Below are 24,191 nucleotides of genomic sequence, written 5' to 3' on the forward strand. Positions count from 1 at the left end.
GTTAAGTGAGGAAAGGACATAAACAAAGAATCTTTTTGTGAAATTTTATAAATTATGAGCAAACATATGGAGAGATTGCTCCAAATAGCTAATAAATAATAACAGAAGAAATCAAGTTTAAAAAACTAAGATTTCACACCTTACCTAACAAATTGGCCAAGATGACAAGAGATGACAATAACCAATATGTAGGGGCAGACACAATAATATCCTGCTGGTGGAGCTATGAATTGGTCTGACCATTTTCAAAATCAATTTGGACTAATGATAAAAAAGTGACTAAAATAGCTCTACTCTTTGACCCAGTAATCTTGCTGCCAATTTAAGTCTCAAGAAAGTCAATTGTAAAAAGATAGGTCTCTTATGCACTGAAATATTTAGAGCAATACTTTTTGTAATAGCAAAAATACTGGGTAGGGAATAGAGGGAAGTCTATGACCAACAACTTGAGAATGGCTGAATAAATCCTGGTACACGAATGTAAAAGAATATTAATGCACCATAAGAAATTACAAATAAGAAGGACAGAGGTAAATTAAAGCATTTATATAAAATAATAATAAAAAATAAAACAAGTAGAACCAGAAAAAACAATAGCATGACTATAGCAATGTAAATAGAAAGAACTACAACAAAACAATCAAAAGCTCATGATGTGAATTTATAATAACTAAACCAGGCCCCAAAGAAGACGTATGAGAACATCTCTCTCTTTATCCTTTCATTTTAGAGGTAGGGGATTATGGGTATGACACTTCAAGTCCACATTAGTGTCAGACTTGGTTGACCTTTTATTTTCCTCTTTATTTTAGCCTTTGTTAATAAAAGATGACTTTCTCGGGGCGGGGAGGATAAAAGGGGGAAAGACATTTGTAATCAAAGATGATACAAAAACAAAAGAATTTTTAAAAGACAGAAAAATGGGAATGATGCATGAAAAAGAGTCAAATTCAGCTAGAGGGAAAAAGAAAAGCAAGACGTTAAAAATCTTTCCAAGGGGCTGAGTCTTACTCCCCACTCTGGAAATGAATCTCACACATGAAATAGATTTTCCTTGTGGCTGAATTCTGTGCGCCCTAATATCTTACCACATGAAATGACATTTTCTTTGCTCATCCACCTCCACTTACCCCTTCCTTACAACAATACTGTGATTTTCTTGCCTTACTTCCTACCCACCTACCCACATAAGAAATGAAAACTGAAATTCAGTAGACTGACTGTAAATGACAAATGAGAGCAGAAAGCAAGGTCATGAAAGCTCCCATTGCAACATCTCTCCCAGCGTCATATCACACTGGAAACTGTGACAGGTGCAGATAGGCTGGGTATTATAGGGTTACAAGGCTCAAGGGGAGAAAACAGACTGGAAAGAGTGGGAGTTGGGCCTATTTCACTTACATTCTGTCCTCTTTCCAGAGGCCCAGGATAGTTCTTATACCAGTCACTAAGCCAACTAGATATTATAATGTGACCCAAACTGTCTACCACTGATCTCATTCTGAACCCCATAAGGGCCTAGCAGGTGGGAAGGGTTTCCCTTTTCAGGCCCTAAGTTTGGTTATGAAAATGGTTGTTTGTCTCTCCACTGTTACTTGGTAGAACATGAATTTCTGTTCAATCTAATAAGAAGTTATCAGGATCTTATTGTTGTTGTTTTTTTTCTGCTTAACTTGATGGGTGGGGAGAAGTAGCATGTTTGAATTTAACATTTAACTAGTTCAAATAAAATTAAAAGAGGAAACATGGACATTATCAAAAGTGTTTGAAAAGACAAGAAATTGAAAGTACCAGCATAGGGTCTCCTGTGCTGGTTTCTGCTTGGGTTATTTTTTTCTCTGCAAGAAACATTTGTTCTCAAACAGTCTTTCAACATGGCAAGTACAATTTGGCTTTCGCTGATGTGTGAATAGCAAAGAAAATCCAGAAATGAAAATTCTTTCTTTGCTCAATTTTTCAGCTACTCTAATTCATACTGATATTTTTCTCATCTGAATTCCTGTTATAATGGGAAGAGTGTCAGTCTTGGAGTCTAGGAAATGTAATGTGGCTTTGAATCCTAGCTCTAATACCTACTTAACTCAATGACTTTAGGCAAGTTACCTCTCTGAATGTTGATTTCATCATATATAAAATGGATAGAAAAATACTTACCTATTTGACATGGTTGCTATAGAGAAAGTACTTTATAAAACATAAACTATTTTAGATAAATGAGTCATTATTATTTTTGGTATTACCAAATACTCCACCACTGTTTTATGTAGAGTATGGCATCATTTTGTTTCCCTAAATAGATTGATTGTAAGTTCCCCAAGGGGAAAGACCATGTCTTGTAAATCTCTTTCTGTAACAGTACAAAGCTCAAGATTGGTCACATACTAAATGAATGCTTATTGACATAAGTCCCTATTTTCTATTCTGTGATTTTCTCCCCAATTTGTCTAATGTTCTGATTAAGGGAAGTGATAGTCACAATGTTCCCTAAACTGGTCAGCTGCCATTTACAGTATTGTGTTTTAGTGAGGTACCATATTTTAGTAGGGATATTGATAAATTAGCAGGCACCCACTGGAGGTGAACCAGTAGGGGACTGGAGGGTGACTAAGTTGATAAGAGAACAGGGAGACTTATAAGGATGGCTTGAAGGAACTAGAGACTTGCAATAATACAAGTGGTTTTAAATTTTTGAAGGGCCATCTATAACGAAGGAGAATTTAGGCTTAATTCTCTTTGGTCCCAGAGGGCAGAACAGGGACAAATGAGTAAGCAGTTACATTTTAAAGTTTGTGAAACACAAGGAGACATAGATTCTCTTACTTTCTCTCTCCATTACTTCTCTCTCCACCTAAGCACCAATATGTAGTTGAAAGATCCCTTTTCTTGGAGTCCAGAGCTGGGGGCTTCTAACCCAGATCTGACCTTATTTTCATGAGAACTTAAGCAAAATCGACCCCTTTTCTGATACTCATTTTGCTCCTATGTCAAATAAAGGACTTTAACTGGTTGGTCTTCAAAGCCCCTTCTAGGACTAACGTTCCATGATGCACACCTCAATTTAATTAACTCATATGATTGGGTTTTACACAAAAATTAGGAAAATTTTCAATCTAACATCCATGTGTGAGTTCCTTTTATTTTTTCTTCCCTTTTTTAAAAGTGAATGGTTGCATGGAGGGCACATAAAGCTTTATGGACTAAAACCCCTAAATGCTTACAAACCTTTACTATTCTTCTTGGACCTATAAACATATCCCTCAATCTTTCTTTTCATAGAAATTTTTTAAAATGGGTTTGGAGGTTAGTTGTGGGACATTAGATTCCAGTCTGGCTCTAATCTTGGTGTGAACTCAAAGAAATTCAGTCCCCCTACCCCATCACCTTATCACCCTGGCCTGATGAGAGAGCGGAAGCTGGCACAATAGGGCACCTCCAATTACCTTGTGTATTTTTCAATATATTAAAAAATTGTTCTCTTTTATTTTTCCATCACCTCCTTTTCCAAATATATACTTTCCCTTACTCCTTCCTATCAGATCATCCCTCGGGGGGGGGAAACACTGGATTGGGGGAAGCAGCTCAGCAAAAAGTAGCTAACTTATGAATAGAATCTGACAAAAAAAATCGATATGCCACACCCATAGTCTCCCACTTTGGTAAAGATACAAAGTAGTTTTCAGGAACAAACTTGGTCCCAATTATACAATATGCAGTTTAAAATTCTTTTTATATTCTTTCTTTTTTGCCTTTTATCTATACTGTTATAATTGTGTGTATTACTTATTGAATTGAAATCACTGTCTAGTGGCCCATTTCTTAATCCCTTGATAGGAGACATGCTCATATCTCTCTTCCATCCTGAAAAGACACACTTGATTCTTCCATCCCTAATAACTATTGCTCCATACATCTTCTGCCCTTTGTAACTAAACTGCTCAAAAAGGTCATCTACAATAGGTGCTTCCACTTCTCTTCTCTCATTCTTTTTTAACCCTTCATAATCTGGTTCTGACCTTATCATTGCACCAAAACTATTTTTTCCAAAGTTACCACTGATTTCTTAATTGCCAAACCCAATGGTGTCTCTATCCCCATTCTCCTTGCCCTCTCTGCAGCCTTTGACACCATTGGTTCCTCTCCTCCATACTCTTTTCTCTCTGGATTTATGGGACATCACCCTCTCCTGGTTCTCCTCCTACCCATCTGAGCATTCCTTCTCTGCCTCCTTTGTTGGATCTTCCTCCAGATCACACCCCCTAACCATATATGTTACTCAGGGCTCTGTCCTGAACCCTTTCATCTTCTCCCTCTATAGTATTTTACTTACGGATCTCATCAGCTCCCATGGATCTGAATTGCCACCTCTTTTCTGATGATTCTCAAATCTACTTTTCCTGCTCCAATCCCTCTGCTGACTTCCAAACTTGAATCTCCATCTCCCTTTCAGACCTCTCAAACTGGATGTCCAATAAATTCAAGATGTCCAAAACAGAATTCATTATCTTCCTTCCTAAATCCTCCCTACCTCCTAGCTTCCTTATTACTGTAGAGGTCAACCTCATCTTCCTAGTCCCTACAGTTCACAACCTAGGAGTCATCCTGGACTCCTCACTATCTCTCACCTTCCACATCCAAACTGTTGCCAAGACCTGTCAATTTCCCCTTTGCAACCTCCCCAAACATATTCTCTTCTCTCCTCTGACATTGTCACCACTCTGATAGAGGCCCTCATCACCCTACGCTTGGACTATCACAAAAGCCTACTGGTGAGTCTGCCTGCCTTAAGTTTCTTCCCACTCCAATCCATTCTCCATTCACTGAAACAATTTCCCTAAAGCCAGATGCAATCATGTCACCTTCCTATTTAATAAACTCCAGTGGTTTCCTGTTGCTTCCAGGAACAAATACAAAATGTTCTGTTTGGCATTTAAAGCCCTTCACAACGTCCCTCCCTCATGCCTTTCCAATCCTTTTACACCTTGTTCCCCAACAAAGACTCTTCAATCCAGGGACACTGGCCTCCTGGCTGCTCCACAAACAGGACGCTCCATCTCTCAGCTCTGGGCATTCTCTCTGACTTATTCCCAGGTCTGGAATGTTCTCCCTCCTTCACTCCAACTACTGACCCCTCTGGCTTCTTTTAGGTCCCAACTAAAGGCTCACTTTCTACAGGAGGCCTTCCCTGACCTCTCTTAATTTCAGTGCCTTCCCTCTGTAAACTTTTTTTTTCTATTTAACCTGCACATAACTTGTTGTTCAGTAGTTTTCAGCCATGTCCAACTCTTTGTAATCCTGTTCATGGTTTTCTTGGCAAAGATACTGCTCTGGTTTGTCTTTTCCTTCTTCAGCTCATTTTACAGATGAGGAAACCGAGGTAAACAAGGTTGAGTATATATATGAGAAATACTTCAAGAATCTCTGATTTTTTTTTTTTTTTGGTGTTGGCATTTTATTCATGGATTCAGATCCGGACTGCTCCTGAGCGTGGTAAGTTTTTCTGACGTTTCATTACCTCAGAGTGAGTCTTTTGGTACCAAGCCTCTCAGAATTTAAATAGCACCCCTTCCACACAATGTATGCTGCTTGCTGGAGTGTAGGGGGCACTCAACGAGGACCAGCACCTCCAGGGTGAGGGCTTATCTAGACCTTTGCAGGGTTGCTCATCAATCTGGCACTCAAATCTCACCGGTGACCCCAAGAAGTTGTATCATGTGCAGTGACCACACCTCAGTAAAACCATCTTGGCAGATGAGCTAAATCAGGTTGAAAATAACTGACAGGCCTCAAACCCATCAATGAGTTGGGGAGCTGTTTACCCCAAGTATGTGAAGACATCTCCCTGCAGAAAGAGTAGAGGAGAACAGTTTGTTCCAACAAAATTGAAGGCAGCTGAAGTATGTTCTGTTGAACCCTTAGAGCTTGACAGTGAAGATACTAAGATCCACCCACTATATCCAGGGTCATTGTCAGTCATCTTGACTTTGTGCTTCAATAACTAAAGAAGAGAGAGGGAGGCTGATACCTTTGTGCCACTCTGCCTCACTTAAATCCAATTCACACATGAGTCAAGGCATTGCCCATAATGTCACTCTTTGAAAATGAAGGACAAACAAACAACCAAGCTCTTACTGGGTATTAGTGCAGCCATTCTGGAAAGCAATTTGAAACAATGCTAAGACTTCAGTGAAAATGTTCATGGCCTCTAACCCAGAGATCCCATGCTAAGACTATACCCTAAGGAAGTCAAGGATGAAAAGAAAGGTTCCCAGGCCTCATGCCAAGATATTTATGGTAGCCTTCCACCTTCCTTTTTGTAATAGCAAAGTGCTAGAAACAAAGTAGAAGCCACCAATTGAAGAATGAATCAAATAATTATGACGTATCAACATAGCACATATGATGTTTCGTCCCCAGCTTTCCAAGGCTCAGCCTAAGTACCATCAACACAACATCATCTTTTCATTTATTTTGTATTTGCATATATAAATATATATGTATGTATGCATGCATGCATGCAAATATGTATTGTGATTCCTCTTTTCCCACTTTAATAAAAACTTCTTGAGGGCAGAGACTCATCTATATTCATACATTTATTAGAAGAGGCATCTCATGTAACCCTATGTACTAGGTGTATTATTGCATTCTTAGAAATTATGAAAAAATACAGAGATTTATGAACTCATGAGAAGTAAAGGAAGCATAATCAAAAAAATGATAAACACAACTAGAAAAGGAGTGAAACAATTGAAACTGAATGCCATGAAATTGTCATGAATGCACTTAGCATCCCAAAAAGGAGATATGAAATGACATGTACCTCCTGTACTTTGCAGGAATGGGAGACTCCAGTTTTGGACCACTGAGTATAATTTCAAGCTTGACTAAAATGTGAACTATTTTGGTTTGTTTGTTTTTTTTTCATCTTTATTATGCCTCTTAAGGAAGTATGAGAATGAGATATGTTTGAAAATATAGGTGATACAAACACAAAAATATTACCATTTTAAAAAAAAGATTTTAAGTTCAGGGAGGAGCCAAGATGGCAGAATAAAAGCAGGGACTTGTTTGAGATCTCCCCCAAAGCCCTCCAAACACTTGTAAAAAATGACTCTAAACAAATTCTAGAGCCACAGAACCCACAGAATGACAGAGTGAAACAAGTCTCCAGCCCAAGATGGCCTTTTGGGTTAACAGGAGAGGTCTGTCACTCCAGGACAGGAGGAGAGCTTGGTCTGGTGTGAGCTGTTCCAGCACAGACAGGGCCAGACCAGGCCTTGGGGGACTGGGTCACTGGCAGCTGTGGTGGTTTCCAGACTGCCAAATTTGGCATTCCACGAATGCCAAAGACAGCATAGAAGGTCAGTGGGAAAACTCTGTGAGACCTGGGGGAAAAGGAGAATGATCCAGCCCAAGTTCCAGGGCGGCAGAGGTGGCAGAAGTGGAGGCAGCAGCAGCAGTGGCTGCTTCCAGAGCTCTGGCCCCACAGATGGTAGGGGATTAATGGGCTAATACAAAATCCTTGAAGTCTGAGACAGTACACTCACCCCACCCCCACCCCTATCCCCACTGGAAGCAGAGCCCTACCTTTAAAAAGAGCTAGAAAGTCAAGTATTTGGCTAGGAGAATGAGCAAATGGTATAGGGAAGCTCAAACTATAGAATCTTACTTTGTTGACAAAGAAGATCAAAACATACAACCAGGATAGGATAACAGAGTCAAAACTCCTACATCAAAAGCCCCCAAGAAGCATGTGAATTCATCACAGGCCATGGAGGAGCTCAAAAAAGATTTTGAAAAACAAGTAAGAGAAGTAGAAGAAAAATTGGAAAGAGAAATGAAAGTGATGCAAGAAAATCATGAAAAATAAGTCAACAGCTTGCCCAAAAAATACTGAAGAAAATAGCACTTTAAAAAATAGACTAACCCAAATGGCAAAAGAGGTTCAAAGAGTCAATGAGAAGAATGCCTGAAAAAGCAGAATTGGTCAAATGGAAAAGATGGTCCAAAAGCTCACTGAAAAACATAATTCCTTCAAAATTAAAATGGAAGAAATGAAAGTTAATGAATTTATGAGAAACCAAGAAATTGTAAAACAGAACCAAAAGAATGAAAAAAATAGAAGACAATGTGAAGTATCTCACTGGAAAAACCACTGACCTGGAAAATATATCCAGGAGAGATAATTTAAAAATTATTGGACTACCTGAAAGCCATGATCAACAAAAAGAGCCTAGACATCATCTTTCAAGAAATTATCAAGGAAAACTGCCCTGATATTCCAGAACTAGTAGGTAAAATAGAAATTGAAAGAACCTGCTGATCACCTCTTTAAAGAGATTCCAAAAAGAAAACTCCTAGGAATATTATAGCCAAAATCCAGAGTTCCAAAGTGAAAGAGAAAATATTGCAAGCAGTCAGAAAGAAACAATTCAAATATTGTGGAAATACAATCAGGATAACACAGGATATAGCAGCTTCTATATTAAGGGACTGAAGGGTTTGGAATATGATACTCCAGAGGTCAGAAGAGCTAAAATTAAAACCAAGAATCACATACCCAAAAAAACCTGAGTATTATAATACTTCAGGGGGAAAATGGATATTCAATGAAATAGAGGACTTTCAAGCATTCTTGTTGAAAAGACCAGAGTTGAATAGAATTTGACTTTCAAATACAAGAATCAAGAGAAACATGAAAAGGTAAACAGGAAAAAGAAATCATAAGGAATTTATTAAAGTTGAACTGTTTGCATTCCTACATGGAAAGATGACATCTGTACCTCATGTGACCTTTCCCAGTATTTCAGTAGTTAGAAGAAATATAGATAGATAGATAGATAGATAGATAGATAGATAGATAGATAGGTAGGTAGATAGATAGATAGATGTCACAGGGTAAGCTGAATATGATGTGATGATATCTAAAAATAAAATGAAGGGGTGATAGGAATATATTGGGAGGACAAATGAAGAGATAGAATGGGGTAAATTATCTCACATAAAAGAAGCAAGAAAAATGTTTCACAGTGGAAGGAAAGTGGGGGAAGATGAGAGGTAATGAGTGAACCTTACTCTCATCAGATTTGGCTTAAGGAGGGAATAACATACACACTCAATTGGGTATCTAACCCTACAGGAAAGTAAGGGAGAAAGGGATAAAAGGGGAGTATGATAGAAGGGAAGGCAGATTGGGGGAGAGGGTAGTTAGAAGCATATACTTTTGAAAATAGACAGAATCCAAGGAGAAAATGGAATAAGTGGGGGCCACAGAAGGTAAGATGGAGGGAAATACAGTTAGTCTTTCACAACATAACTATTATGGAAGTATTTTGTATAACTACACATGTGTAACCTATATGGAATTGCTTGTCTTCTCAATGAGGGTGGGTGGGGAGGGAAGAAGGGAGAGAATTTGGAACTCAAAGTTTTAAAAACAAATGTTAAAAAATTATTTTTACAAGCAGCTTGGAAATAAGATATATAGGCAATGTGGTAAAAGTAATGACAAAAAGACAAACCAACCACTCCAAGTATTTACCTAGAGGATTCTGATTGACCTAATTTCTCAGATGGGTATTTCATTGGTGATGGCACAATGTGATGCCTTGTCCCCTTGAGTTTGTGACTAAAAGCCATGTCTCTAAGTAAGATTTCCACAAATTAAAGCATGCTTTCAGATGTCCCTCATGGGTTTTGTTTTGGATACAGGTGCTTTGGAAACTGGAGTCATCTTACTTTTCTTGTTTCTACCTTGAGAACAGAAGTCAGTGGTGTAATCCTTACCACCCCTTTTTTTTTCCCAGAGGTGGTGGCAGACAGTGTGCAGGTGAGAGAAAGTAAAGGAATCCTTCCTTTTGAGTTCATTTGCCTCCTGGTAATATTGAGTGCTCAAAGGTTTTACTCACCCTTTCAGGTTCATAGGGAGGATAGAACACCTTCCCAAAGCAGAGTTTCCAAGGGTTCAGGGCATCCCTGTTCTCATGCTGGAGAAGAGCAAAAAGTAGTCCATAGCCCAAAGGTCACTTGGCAAATATTCAATCTTTACAGGCACACACATCCTTCTCCTCCAGCAGACAGTGACTGAGATATTCTCAGCACCACACCTAATTCCCTCTCTGTGAAAGAGCTAGGCTCATTCACTCACTTTCCGGGGAGAAGAGCAAGCTTTTATTAAAAGTTCACAAATAGAAGAGCTATGGAAACACCAGCTTGAAGGTAGGAGTGGGGAGGTTAGCACAAGATGTCCATCACTGTGCTCCAAGCAGGATGAAGAATGCAGGGAACCTTTTACTGCCTCTCTCTATATGTTGTATCTGGAAAATTAAAATTAAAATTATTTTACTTTTTCTCCTTTAGTTTCATCAATTCTATCTATGTTTCAGGGACTTGAATGATCCAGATAATCATCACATTCACCACCACCTCCCATTTTACCCTTAATGTACAGCTACAACACAGAAAGGCCAGTTAAGTGACTGAAATTTTTTGCTTTTTCTGTAACTTATGTAGTCATTTATTCTGGGGAAAGAGAACAGATGACCTAGCAAGTCATGAAAAGCAAAATAAGTCAAGTCATTCCAATGGTTGTTTTGTGTATATAGTATGCAACTGGCTGGATGGCAGAACTGAATAAACCAGTTTTTTATGTCCTCACTTTAATAATAATAACCATAATAATAACTAGAATTTACATAGTGATTTAAGGGTTGCAAAGCTCTTTACATAGGTTAACCCATTTAATCCTTAGGACAACCCTGTGCTATTATTCCCATTTTGCAGAGAAAGAAATTGAGGTACAGAAAAGCTAAGCAACTTGTCTAGGGCTATACAGGTAATAATTGTCTCAGGCAATATTCAAACTTATGTCTTCCTGACTACAAATCCCATACTCTATGCCCTGCATCCCTTAGTTGCCTGGAAACAAGTGCAGTAAAATAGTGCTGCAAGGCACACTGGCAGGGCAAATGCTTGAGATCAAAGAAAAATTGAGTAGAGGTGGAGCTTAGGTATTGGTGCATTTAGTGATAGGGCCAGTACTACCTTGTCAAATGGTTAATGGAAGCTGAACCTTCCAGTCTGGACCAGCAAAGGAAGGAGAGTAATGGTACCAACAAGTTGTTTATAGGGAAGGGCCACAGCAGGCAGGACTGGAGATACTGAAGAATTGTACTACTGCCAAGGATCCAAGTTAGTCATTCATTCATTGAATTATTTATTTAACAAACATTAATTAAAAATCTAATGATGCAGATCATTGGTTTTGGTTCTAGGAATATGAAGATGGAAAATACTGAAGTCCCTGCCCTCAAGGAGTTTATAGTTTAATTGAGGGGAGGTAACATATTTGGTATAGTAATACTACTAATATTAATAATAATAGTTCAAAAACTATAGAAATAAATCTGGAATAAGCAGTTATCATTTAATTGAGAAATTTCTGTTGTTGTTCCGTCATTTTAGTCACGTCTAACTCTTCGTGGTCCCATTAGGGGTTTTCTTGGCAAAGATACTGGAGTGGTTTGCCATTTCTTTCTCAAACTCATTTTTACAGATGAGGAAAATTGAGGTAAACAGAGTTAAGTGACTTGCCCAAGGTCACACAGCTACTAACTAATCAATAGTAAAAACTAAAAACAAGTATGTTGCATTGCATGTATTTGATGTAAACGAATGTGTAACCTCTGGATGGAGTCTTTGAAATGGATAAGATCTGAGAATGGCATCAAAAGGCCCTCCACAAGCAGCATGTGCAAGGATTCAGCTTACAATGTACCAACAAAGAGGTGCCAAATAAGTGGATGAATCAAATTGATTTATTTGTGGAAATGGAAGAGTTCTTAATGACAATTTAGGACATGTCCATTGCCACCAGGAACTTCAGAAAGGCTGTTCTTAGGAACCAGGAATTAGTGAGCAATGGGGAAATGGTAGAAACTGAAAAATGCATCATTGTAAGCTATGAAAACTGAGCACCTACTAAATACTTAGCAAATAGGTATTTAGCAAAGTAGATATTTAGCAAATATCCAATCTTTACAGGCATATACCCCCTTCTTGTCCAGCAGACAGAGACTGAGATATTCTCAGCACCACACCTAATTCCCTCCCTGTGAGAGAGCTAGGCTCATTCATTCACTTTCCAGGGAGAAGAGCAAGCTTTTATTAAAAGATCACAAATAGAAGCTGTGGAAACCCCAGTTTGAAGGTAGGAGTGGGGAGGTTAGCACAAGATGTCCATCACTGTGCTCCAAGCAGGATGAAGAATGCAGGGAATCTTTTTACTGTCTGGTTTTTGGTTTTTAAATTTAAATTTAAATTTAGTTTTTAAAATCTATTTTTTTTTGGTCTTTGTATCTCTTTAACTTTTCTAGAAATTCTTGTTGGGTTTATATCCTATCTGCATTTTTTGAGCCTTTGTTTGTAGATGTTTTCAAGTATTCACATTCTTCTGAATTTGTGTCTTGAGCTTCTCCGTCAACATAGATTTTTAAGGTCAGGCTCTTTTTTTGTTGTAGATTGCTCGTTTTTCTAGCTTATTTCTTGACCTTAGACTTTATGTTAGAATGTGAATTCTGCTTATCTCTGGGGGAAATGACTGCCCTGAGCTTTTCTCTATTATCCTTCTGTTTTTACAGCTCTCTCTGGGGGCCTATAGGTTTTTGGTGCCTCCACAGTGGTGTGAACTGGGGAAAGGTCTGATCACCGCCTTCCTGGTCTGTACTATGGTCCTTACACAGGTAAATCAGCTACTCCCTGGTAATTGTAACTGCTCTTCTCTGCCCTGATACTATGACCCAGAACTAGGTAACAAGTCAAAGAGATGACAAATGGCACCCGGTCCTGTGCTCAGTGCTAGAACATGGGTCCCTTGAGATCTTTTTATGACCAGGTATTCATTCCCTTACCTACCTCTTGGTACTGGTGTTGCTACAGTCACTGTCACTGATTCCTGTTGCTACTATCTGCCACCACCACCCAATGTTGCTTCTGGTAGCTAGAATCACACATCAAAATGTCAATATCTTTTATGGACTGTTAGAAACCTACAGACTACCAGACTACAGACTACAAATCTATATTCTACCAAAGCAACCCTAAATATCCTAGACTAAAACTCAACCAATGCGATCGTTACTACTCAGGCATCGTGGCAGACAACTGGTCCACAACTGCCTCAATCTAACGTTGATCCATAAAATTTTAGGAGTTTTAATAGAAGTTCCCATACCAAATCCTTCTAATTTCCATGTTACTCAGAAGGAAAAGCTTTTAATATACAGACATAAAAGAGGAAATTAAAATCATGTGGGAACAAGATGATACATATAGCGTCCCTACTACTGAAGGTGTACTAAGGAAACTTTCAGTGAGCCAGTAGAAGAGGAATTTATGTTCTTATACTTTTATTCAACTATAAAAAGCAATTATTTTATGAACCTGATCAATAGTCCTTAGAACATTAATCATAACACAATAATAGTAGGTTAGTGACTTATCTCAGAATCGTGTGTATCTAAATGACATCACAAAAATCAGAACAATATATATAATAAAAAAGATAATATTATATTTGGCTTTAAAAAGCACTTATTTTAGCCATTTGTGTATCATAGAATAGTTTTTGGCCTTTTAAAAACTAAGTTGTTAATTTTCTTTTCTCAATTTTTTCCATGCCACTCTAATTTAGTTTTTTAAATCTTTTTTTTTTTTTGCTCTTTTTTTATCTCTTTCTTTAACTCTTCTAGAAATTCTTGTTGGGTTTATATCCTATATGCATTTTTTTGAGCCTTTGTTTATAGATGTTTTCAAGTATTCATGTTCTTCTGAATTTGTGTCTTGAGCTTCTCCGTCAACATAGATTTTTAAGGTCAGGCTCTTTTTTTGTTGTAGATTGCTCGTTTTTCTAGCTTATTTCTTGACCTTAGACTTTATGTTAGAATGTGGATTCTGCTTATCTCTGGGGGAAATGACTGCCCTGAGCTTTTCTCTATTATCCTTCTGTTTTTACAGCTCTCTCTGGGGGCCTATAGGTTTTTGGTGCCTCCACAGTGGTGTGAACTGGGGAAAGGTCTGATCACCGCCTTCCTGGTCTGTACTATGGTCCTTACACAGGTAAAGCAACTACTCCCTGGTAATTGTAACTGCTCCTCTCTGCCCTGATACTATGACCCAGAACTAGCTTACAGATCAAAGAGAAGCCAAATGGCACCCAATCATGTGCTCAGTGCTAGAAAATGGGTCCCTTGAGATCTTTTTATGACCAGGTATTCATCCCCTTACCAACCTCTTGGCACTGGTGTTGCTGCAGTCACTGTCACTGCTTTCTGTTGCTGCTCTCTGCCACCACCACCCAATGTTGCCTCTGCAGTGCCACAGCCCCCACCCTAGTGTCCATAGACCACGCTTTCAGTCTTGCTAAGCATTCCTAGGTTGGAAAAAATGGCTTACTATGAATTTTCCTTGACTTTCCTACTCAGAATTCTGTTTGATATTTTCTATGGTCATTTTCTAGGAGAGGTTTTGGGAAAGGTTTGGAAGCTGTGACCTTTAACTTCTCTATCTTGACTCCACCCCTCTAATAGAACATTAAAAATAAAAAAGGTTAATAGTAGGGCAGTGACTTGTCCATTTCTATCTGGATATCATTAAAGAAGATGAGAACTTTTTTTCTATAATAACAATAATGATTATTCATATTTATGTAGTTTTCAGTGCTTTATAAAGTGCTTTCTTCACAACAATTGATGAGTAATGTAGTATAAATATCAAGAGTCTCATTTTATAGATGTGGCTCAGAGATAGGAATTGACTTGCCCAGGGTCAGACAACTAGCAAGTGTCAAAGCTGGCGTTCAAACTCAAGCATCTTGACTCCAAGTCTAGAGCACTTCCCACCATGCTACTGGGAAAAGAAGACAGTCAGTCTAGAAATGATCAGATCATGGAGTCAGATCATGGAAATAGGAGCTTGGTACCCTCTGGGCAATTAGAATGTTAGAAACAATAGAACTTTGCAAGGAGGAGCCTGAAGTTGTTCTCTTGTATTGTACTTATTCTTCAGGTCTGGAGAAAAATCACTGAATTTGGGATTAGAGAACACAGGTTCAAATTCTATCTCTGTCATGTACTTCCCTTATGAATCTGGCTAAGTCATTTGGTGTTCATTAGGGTCTCAGTTTGTCTATGTATAAAAGGGAAGCAATTGGACTAAATGCCTTCTAAGGCTTTGCTCTCTCTAGATCTATGGGTTTTTTTTTTTTCCCATTGATTCATGATTTTTTTTCTCCTTTCTTGCTTTCTTTAAGAAAAATCTGTACTTAACAAACATCAAATAAAATGGTTATTTCTATATAGACATTGTGAAAGAGATGGATTGTATATGAAGCTGCAAATCTCTATTATGTATATCTTGCTTTTCTTTTAAAATAGATAATAAATTCAAAATGTAACTTTCAAAGTTGCCCTTTTTGTCTATAATTTTTTCTGGCTTTTTTATTCTTTCCTGTGCATAAAAATCAAACTTATGTGGCATTTCAAATCTCTTGCCCCAATGTGTTTTTTTTTCTTTTGTGGGGAAAGTTTAGGGAAAAGAGGTGGTGAGATGAGACAGAAAAAGGCCTCCTGATACCTGAGATTCATGAACTTCTCTGAATTCTGTTGCTTTATTTGCCTCTCCTGAAACCCCAGGAGGGTATTGGGAAACCTAGGTTCCCTTGACAGTCATGTAGACAGAAACTCAGAAATCTTACTGGGATATTCTAATCTAAATTCTTTCAAGTTTCCTGTGGGACACTAGGTGGAAAACTGCTCCTGACCAGAGGAAGCTCACCCATCTGCATGCAGCCTCCTTTTAGCAGCAGAAGAAAATAAAAGTGACCCTGCATCTAAAGAAGACCTGGAAGATCAATCCCAGAGCAAATGCTAGGATTCTCATCATTAGCCTCCTGCAGTGTCAATCCTCCATTACTCACAGTCCCAGAAGAACACATGGTGAGATTCTCATTATGTGCATTAGTTGAAAGTGGTGAAAATTATGCTTAATTACTGCAATTGTTTCTAGATGTTGGTTCTTTGGCCAAAGAAGGTACTTGCCCAGTTCTCACAGGTGCTGGGGCCACTGGTTTCTCCCTCAATCCTGATTCCTAGTTAATGTGCTGCATTCAAGAAGTATTTTGCAAATCTTACAACATTCTGTAAATTAAGTTGTAACAGCCATAGGCAGTCATGGTTTGACTCTCTCTCTGGTTATTTGTTCGTTATAAGCTGGAACTCTCAGTTGGGGAGAAAATCTATGAAACACAAGCAGACTTTCAAATCTCAGAATCAGCCAATCAGCTTCATCAAAGGTAACATCTCAGACCTCCAGACTTCTCTCACACTCTCATCTCTAACTGAAGAAGAGTTCAGTAAATTTTGCAAAATTTAATTTCTTGGAAAGGAAAGGGTATGACTCAAACCTGCTGGATTCAGGTCAAGTAGCTCCAAGCAGTTAAGAAGTTCCCTTAGCCCAGACGAGATGAGGCCTGGGTAAGGATTGAGAAAGACCTAGTTGTTGAACTGGTACAGGAACCAGCCTAATTTCCTGGCATGGACAGAGGTTTTAACCATCTTCCATCTTATGGGCAGTGGTTTGGGCAGGAGCCTTCATTATTATTGACTCACAGTTCTGGATCCCAAGAGAATCTGAGAGGTTATCTAATCCAACCATGCCCATTTTACAGAGCAAGAAACTGAGGCCCAAAGACATTAAATGATTTGCCCAAGGTCACACACAGAGCTTCACAGGCGAAATTTGAATTCAGGTCTTCTGGTTCCAGGACAGGTATTCTTTAACTATAGCACATTTTTTTAAGTGTTAAGAGAAAGAAGAGAGGTGGCTAAAAAGTAAGAAGTGAACAATGCCCTCAGCTTCTCCATTATGTTGGATGTTAAGGCCAAAGGCAACAGGAATGCAGCTTGGAGTCAAGGAGAACTGGATTCATATCCTAAGGAAGACAAGCCGTGTGACCCTGGACAAATTGTTTAACTTTTCTGGACCTACATTTACTCATCTGTAAAATGGGTGGATGGGACTAGAGATGACTTGTGAGGTCCCTTCCAGTTTCAGATCTATGATCCCATGATCCTAAGTACTTTCTAAGCCATGACGTATGATAGAAATACGAGTCATTATAATCATACCATTCTGATTTCATTGAAAGGTCCCATTAAAAATAAGCAAATGAAACCCTCCTTCCAATATTTTAAAAAGAAGGTTTTATACTTTGTGCTCCAGGTCCTTCCTCTTTTCTTCCCCCACCACTGCCAGTAGAGGTTTAGATGTGTTGCTGGGCCTGGCCACCTGTTGTCTGCTGGAAGTTCTCCACAAAGGGAGACAACACACACTCCCTTTCCTGAATCATCCTTGTAGTTCTGTCCTTCACTGCCCCAGAAGTTCTGCCTTATGCCCAGCTACAGGCATTTCTCATAACATTTAAGCTCGATTATTTCTATTTGGGTCTCGGCAGATAATAGAGGGAAATTGCTTACGTCCCCCATTGATAAAACCTATTGTGGCCTGAGTGACTTCTAAGGTTCTTCTACTACTCTAAAAGTCATTATATTCTGTCATTTGAAGATGAGAATCAAGCTACCTTTATTTTATTCTTCACTGGAATAAATTAAACACAGGTAGATAGATAGATAGATAGATAGATAGATAGATAGATAGATAGATAGATAGATAGATAGATAGATAGATGGAAACATACATACATACATACAAACACAGGCAGGGACCATGTCTTAGTCAACTTTTATCTCTCCTAACATGTTATATAGTACATTGTTTATAGTAGGTATTTAATAAAAAAGTTCATTGAATGAATGTTTGTACATGTACCAAGTTCTTATTAGTACTAGGCAATGTTATATCTCTGGGGATTCAAAGAGAAAAGTTCCTTTCCTGAGGAAGCTTACATCCCATTCAATGACATAACATGTCTACATAAAGGTATGTACAAAAGAGATGTAAGTTAATTGGAGATGGGGGACATTACTAGCAGCTGAGAGGATCAGGTAAGAAAGGTGATATTTGGGCATCTAAAGAAGTCATAAAGAAAACAAAGGACTTTTAAGAAGCAGAGGTAAGAAAAGGGTACCATTTATACTATAATACCAAGTTGACTGTGGATTGAAAAGAGAATGAAGCATAGAGTTGAGGTAGGTGAATGATATGTAATAAGGCTGGGATATTGGTTTTGGGCCATGTTGTGAAAGGCTTTTAATGCCAAGTAGGGGAAAGGATAATACTTATTATATTATGACTAAATATCCTATATTATGACTAAAATTTTGACTTAAAAAGGGACTTTTCCCCCTTACTCCACTAGCACTAGTGGGGCCAAGGAGGAGGAGAAGGAAGAATAGACGAAAGAAGAAGGAAGAGGAAGAGGAGAAGGAGGAAGAGGAGGAGGAGGAAGTAGAAGCAGCATCAAAGTCAGAAGAGGAACTCAACTATTCCAAGAGGTAGTAACAATGGCTAATCCAGCTCTATGCCTACCACCACAACTCCACTAGGAAAATTACAAAGCAAAGCTGATTCATCAGTAAGAGTACCACCACCACCACCTATAATCATAATCATCATAGCAGCTAACATTTACAAAGTGTTTTAAGGCTTACAAAGTGCTTTACCTGTATTATCTCATTTGATCCTAACAACAGCCCTGTGAGGTAGGTGTTCTTACTATATCCATTTTACTGATTGGGAAACTGAAGCTAACAGTTTATATGACTTGCCTAGGGGCATCCAGCTTGTCTGGGTCTGAGACAGGCTTGGAACTCGTCTTCCTGACACCAAGTCTGAGGAAGAGGAATGGACTAAGAAGACCGATAGGAAGAAAAGAGGGGCAATATTGATCTATTGCCTGGACCTGTTGAGTGTATGAAAATGATGAGTCATATATACCTGCTACTCACAGCCAAGGAAAATTACCGCCCACTCTGAGCCAGGCTTCTTTATGAAAGCACAGAACCACAGAGCTAAAAGGGACCACAGAGGACTAGAAGTGGAATTCTTCTATCTACTACTAGAAGTGGAATCCCTGGTGAGTGGTCATCTAGCTTGATCCTGAAGACATCTAATGATGGTGAATTCTCCATTAAGGAGGAATGATCAGCCAGTCCTAGACCCTCCTTACGGGAATGCTGTCAGGACAGATTAGGTAATGTCTACAAAGCACTTTCGTCTCCTTGGAGAAAGATGATCTATAAATAGGAGGTGGTATTATTATTAATCAGGCCAAGCTCCCATTGAAGCTAATTGCCAGTGAAACCAGTGGGATTTTTTGCATGGATAAAGCCTCCCAAATTGGGTCTTTCAGCAGTCATACATTATTCAGTCATCATTTAGCTTGGTGGTCAAAAAGGAGATGTACCTCTTGGGGAGCAATGATGTGTCTTAAATACATGGAAAATCAGATGAGAAAAGAAGTATTTTATCTTTCAGAAGCCAAGGCCTTTGAACTACAAAGGGTTGACAAAGGATAGGCCTCATCATTGGTTCAGTGGTCAGAGGAATTTCTAAACAGAGGAAGCATAGGAGTTAGTGATGAGCTTATCTGAATTTTTTTTTTTTTGGAGGGGAGAGAGGAGTAGTGAGCCAGAGCTTCAGCTGTAGGGAACTCCCTCTGCCCATGCAGATCAGCACTAGGTCTTTAAACTCATATTTAAAGACAGTTGCCTAGAACACTGAGAAGTTAAATGACTTGTCCAAGGCCACACAGCCAGTGTGGGGGCAGGGCTTAAAACCAGGTCATCCTGAACTAGGAGTTGACTCTTGGTCATCATGCTACTCTTCTACACTAAAGAGAACTACTTGGGTTTCATTGGATGACAGTTAAAGAAACCATTGTTGGGTTGCCAGGCTCATACTCAAAACCTTCTTTTCAACTTCACAGGAGCCATCAGGGCTTCTTTTTTTGAGAGTTAAAGGTTACCTCCATATTACTATGAGGCATCGGGGAGGACTTTAGCAGAGATGGACATTCACATGAAAAATAACAATACCAACTGTGAGTAAAACCTTCATTCTCTGTGTAGGATGACATACTGACTGCCTCTCAGTCTCCATTGACATCTTTCTATATTATTCAGGACCTGTCTTCCTTGGACTGTTATAAATGCATTTTAAGACACCTCCAAAGATTAAGAGTCAGTCTGTGGCCAGAAAGAGGGACCTAGTCTATAAATATTGTAGGAAGTGGACAGGGGAGCTAGTGTCAAAGTAGAGTTCTAGGCCTGGAGTCTGGAAGACGAGTCTTCTGAGTTCAAATCTGGCCTCAGACACTTAGTAGCTGTGTGACCCTGGGCAAATCACTTAGCCCTCTTTGTCTCAGTTTCCCCATCAGTAAAATTCGCTGAAGAAAGAAATGACAAATAACTCCTATATCTTTGCCAAGAAAACCCCAAATGGGGTCACAGAGAGTAGGACATGACTGAAGACAATTAAACAACAATAGCAATGAAAGGCTATGTGACCATGGACAGGTCACTTAACCTGATAAAATTAGCAGATAGAATTCAATTCAAATAACTCTTTTTAAGTGCCTACCATACGTCAGGCACCATGCTAAACACTAGGAATTAGGAGACCTGCATTCTAGTTTGAACAAAAATACTCATTGAAAAAAACAAAACAAAATTAAAAAAAAAAACATTAGTCCCAGCTCTGCTACTAACTCACAACAACCTACCTCTAGCAAATCTCTCCTCCTCTCTGTGCCTCAGTTTTACCATATTTCAAATAAGGAAATTGAATAAAATGATATCCAAGGCCTCTTTCTATTCTATCATGCTCATTCAATTGATTTTTTTGTTGTTGTTTTCTTCTCTTTAATCCAACTACTCAGATATTCTATTAGAAACTCAAGCCTCATATTTTCTGTTTAATGCCTAAAACAATGCTGAAGAGTTATGTCCAATATTTGCTTGAGAAAGGGGGATTGCAGCACCATTTTGAATCCATGTAAGAGATGCGTCTGAATTACTACAGCATTGGGCCTCTTAAATTGATGTTTGGCAGATTGGAAAAAATCCAGACCCTGCTGTGTAGACAGACAAGGGATTTGGCCTTGACCTTTCAGCAAATTTTACCAAAAAAATCCTGTTCTCTTTTTCTTCCCTTTATCCTCCCCCCCTCACCCCAGGTTCAGTGCAAATCCATTTGGAACATCAGGATTGTTTTCCAGTCCTGCAAATGAAATCTCCAGATGTGAATTGTGTTCCTAAGCAAGTAACCCCAAGAGTTCCTGAAAAATATTAGAATACTCGAGCTGTGCTAGTGTCTGGGACAGCCCAGGGTTCCCAATCCTGTAGTTCAAGCCCAGCTGGGCTAGGGGGCATGTGGGGACCTGTCTGGAACATTCTCTGTGGCTGCTGGGAGACTTGGCAGGGGTTCAGGAGGGAACCAGTGTTCCCTTGCAGCCATTACAGAATACCTCAGTCTTATGTGCAGGGGGAGCCTCTGGAAGAAGAGGTCTGATTGAGGGTCTTGACCATTACAGGCCCCATGGCCTAATATAGTCTGGTCTGCACAGGCTAATTAAAGAGAAGGTTAAAGGATCTGGATACCTCAGGAAAACAACTTGGGGAGTGGTGATTTCTAGCCCCTAACTCTGGCCCAGTTGCTTGCCTGAATTAGCTTCTCCTTGCTGGCCTAGGTCAGACTAAAGTCAGAAGTAAGCCCAGTATTTCATGCCTCAAGCTTTTCCTCTGATTTATTTCTGTACCACTAAAGTAGTTCACAAAAGGAGGTGATAAGTAGCCACTATGACCTACGTCAGTTAGATTCAATGGGATCATTTGCGAGAATGGGGAAGATTGGCTCTGAGCCTGCTGATGGGGCCGCTGTAAGATTATTTCAATATTGGGAAATGAATGGCAGGCATCAGAGTGGGGCCGGGTGGTGCCCCAGCTCTTCTCTGCAGCCCCTCCCTTTTGTCTCTCCCACAGGCTGAGGCCTGTCTTTCTCATGTGAACAGCTGGGGAGGGTCCCTACGTGGCTGTCAGGGAGCAACCAGACCCTGGGAACACTCTTTGTAGAGCATATAATTCAGATTCAAGATCCCTGGATTCTAGGTCACACCCTGATATTTAGTCCCTTTGGGAAAATCACATTAACCTCCACAGAATTTTTTTTTCCATTTTTCCAGTGCAACAAAAGCATGGTCAATAATGGTTCTTCCATTCTTCCCAAGAATTGTTTGAGAATTGATGAGGTCTTGAAGAGAATGTATTATAAGGTTAAGTCTTCTTAAGTGTTCTCCAGAAAATCAAGGGCTGAGATGCATAGTGAGTGGTCACAGAGATACCTAAGGATACTTAATATTCCCTGGGATGTCCAAGCAAGTATCTTTTCATGACACCAAGTACAAAAGATTATCTAAAAGATCACCTATATTACTCTTTTGCCCTTTCATGTGTTACAAGAACCAGTCAGGTGTCTGACAGGGCTGGGTATATCAAGAGACCTGCCCTGCCCTGTCCTGTCCTTCTCTGCCTACCTAGAAGAGATAGCATGAGACTCACTGGTCCTAAAAGATTCTAGCTCCCTGTATTTCAAGAACCTCTGCTCTAAGAGGGAAGATGTAATAGGTGAAGGAAAGAAGGAACAAGACCCATAGTCAGGAGGATAGTCATGGAAATTGATATTTTTTATCCCCACTAAACTATAAGTTACTTGAGGACATAGACCAGATCTAACAGAACATACCTGGGAATTCTGGCATCTGGAACAAACTCATTTATTGAGTGTAGAGCCACAAGATAGCTCACAAGCACCAAACGGGGGAACAAACCCTGGGGCACAGACCCAGCAGAGACAGAGACCCTGAGCAAGCTTCTTCTCTATAAGTAAGAGAAATATCATTGCTATCTCCCATGAAAAGCATTGCACCAGACCTTAGGGGAGTCCTCCTAGGTTGGGTATAGAAAAGATAGTAATTTTGTGCCTATATGATACTTAGGAAAACTTACCCACAGTCCTTCAGTGGAGAAAGGGGAGGATGTTGCAGGAAGCAGCAGTTGGGCACAGACAAAATCAAGTACCAGAAGAGGGGTGCCATAACAACAGGACCCTAAGAATGCAGACCCACGTCCAAGCAAGGGAGCACCCAAGCTGTGAGGCTAGTGGGCACAGAAAGTTCCTCCAATGTTGGCAGCCTGGGGAAAAGCTCTGATTTCCCCACATTAGTTATGACTCTGTCAACATTACCTAATAGAGGCAGGTGTGCAAATGTTTATCAATTAAATGCAGAAAAGAACAGTCATTAAATATGACATTGTCAGGCTCTCCCATCCTGACTACTGCTTTCACTAGTTCTGGGGGCTCAGGACCTGTGAATCCTTTCTCATGTCTCATCAGCCACACAGCCTACATGAGAATCTCCATCATGGCCAAAAAAACAGCTATAGGGGCATTGGTATGACTTAGACCACCCTTCCCCAGGAACTCTGGAGAGATCAACAACTCATAGGTGAAAGCTACAAAGGACTTCAGGGATCATCTAACATGATTTCCTCATTTTACAGATGTGTAAACTAAGGCACAAGCACATGATTTGCCTAAGGTCTGAGAGACTGAGGTTCATTGTACTCCTTTCACCCTATCCCTATGGCTGCATATATGTCACACCATTACACTCTTATACAGCATCTCAGGGGGCAAATATGGGGGAAGATTTTCTATGTGCCTGCCATTGGGCTTTTAAAATCTTTTACCACCTACAGTCCAGCCAAATAGGCCTTCTCCATATTCCTCACACAGCAAGACATCTCTAGCCTTTCTGCCTTTAGATACCTTGCATTTATGTTAATATATGTGTATATATGTATTCTGCACACATGTATATGTATATATAATATAAAATATAATAATATAATATATACATATACATATATACACATACACACATATATGCACACATACGACTTGTCTCTCTTGAGAGAACGAGAGCAAGTACTTTCACTTTTGTCTCTGTCTTGGCTAGCATGGTGTCTGGCACATTTGTAGGTATTTAATAAATTGGATGAACTGATTGGGGGTTGGGATGAAGTGGAGTCAGAGAGTGTGAAGTGTTGATAGTTACACTCTTCTTTCATTTTATGTCACATACATCCCTGTTGAGGATAGGAGAGTATGAAGGTTCT

At 39.4% G+C, this 24,191-nt stretch overlaps 1 long non-coding RNA gene across 1 annotated transcript; it reads right to left on the minus strand.

Moving 5' to 3' along the window:
• Positions 1 to 3,560: 3,560 nt before the first annotated feature.
• LOC138142481 (uncharacterized) lies at positions 3,561 to 23,246 on the minus strand. The gene is made up of 3 exons (XR_011163437.1): positions 23,019 to 23,246; positions 9,909 to 10,316; positions 3,561 to 5,839 (listed from the first exon to the last, which is right to left on the minus strand). It is a non-coding gene; the product is annotated as an uncharacterized lncRNA (long non-coding RNA).
• Positions 23,247 to 24,191: the final 945 nt, after the last annotated feature.

The sequence above is a fragment of the Petaurus breviceps genome, unplaced genomic scaffold (genome assembly GCF_028583685.1).
Source record: "Petaurus breviceps papuanus isolate PSGF00001 unplaced genomic scaffold, PetGlider_PUasm1.0 90591, whole genome shotgun sequence".
Classification (NCBI taxonomy): Eukaryota; Metazoa; Chordata; class Mammalia; order Diprotodontia; family Petauridae; genus Petaurus; species Petaurus breviceps.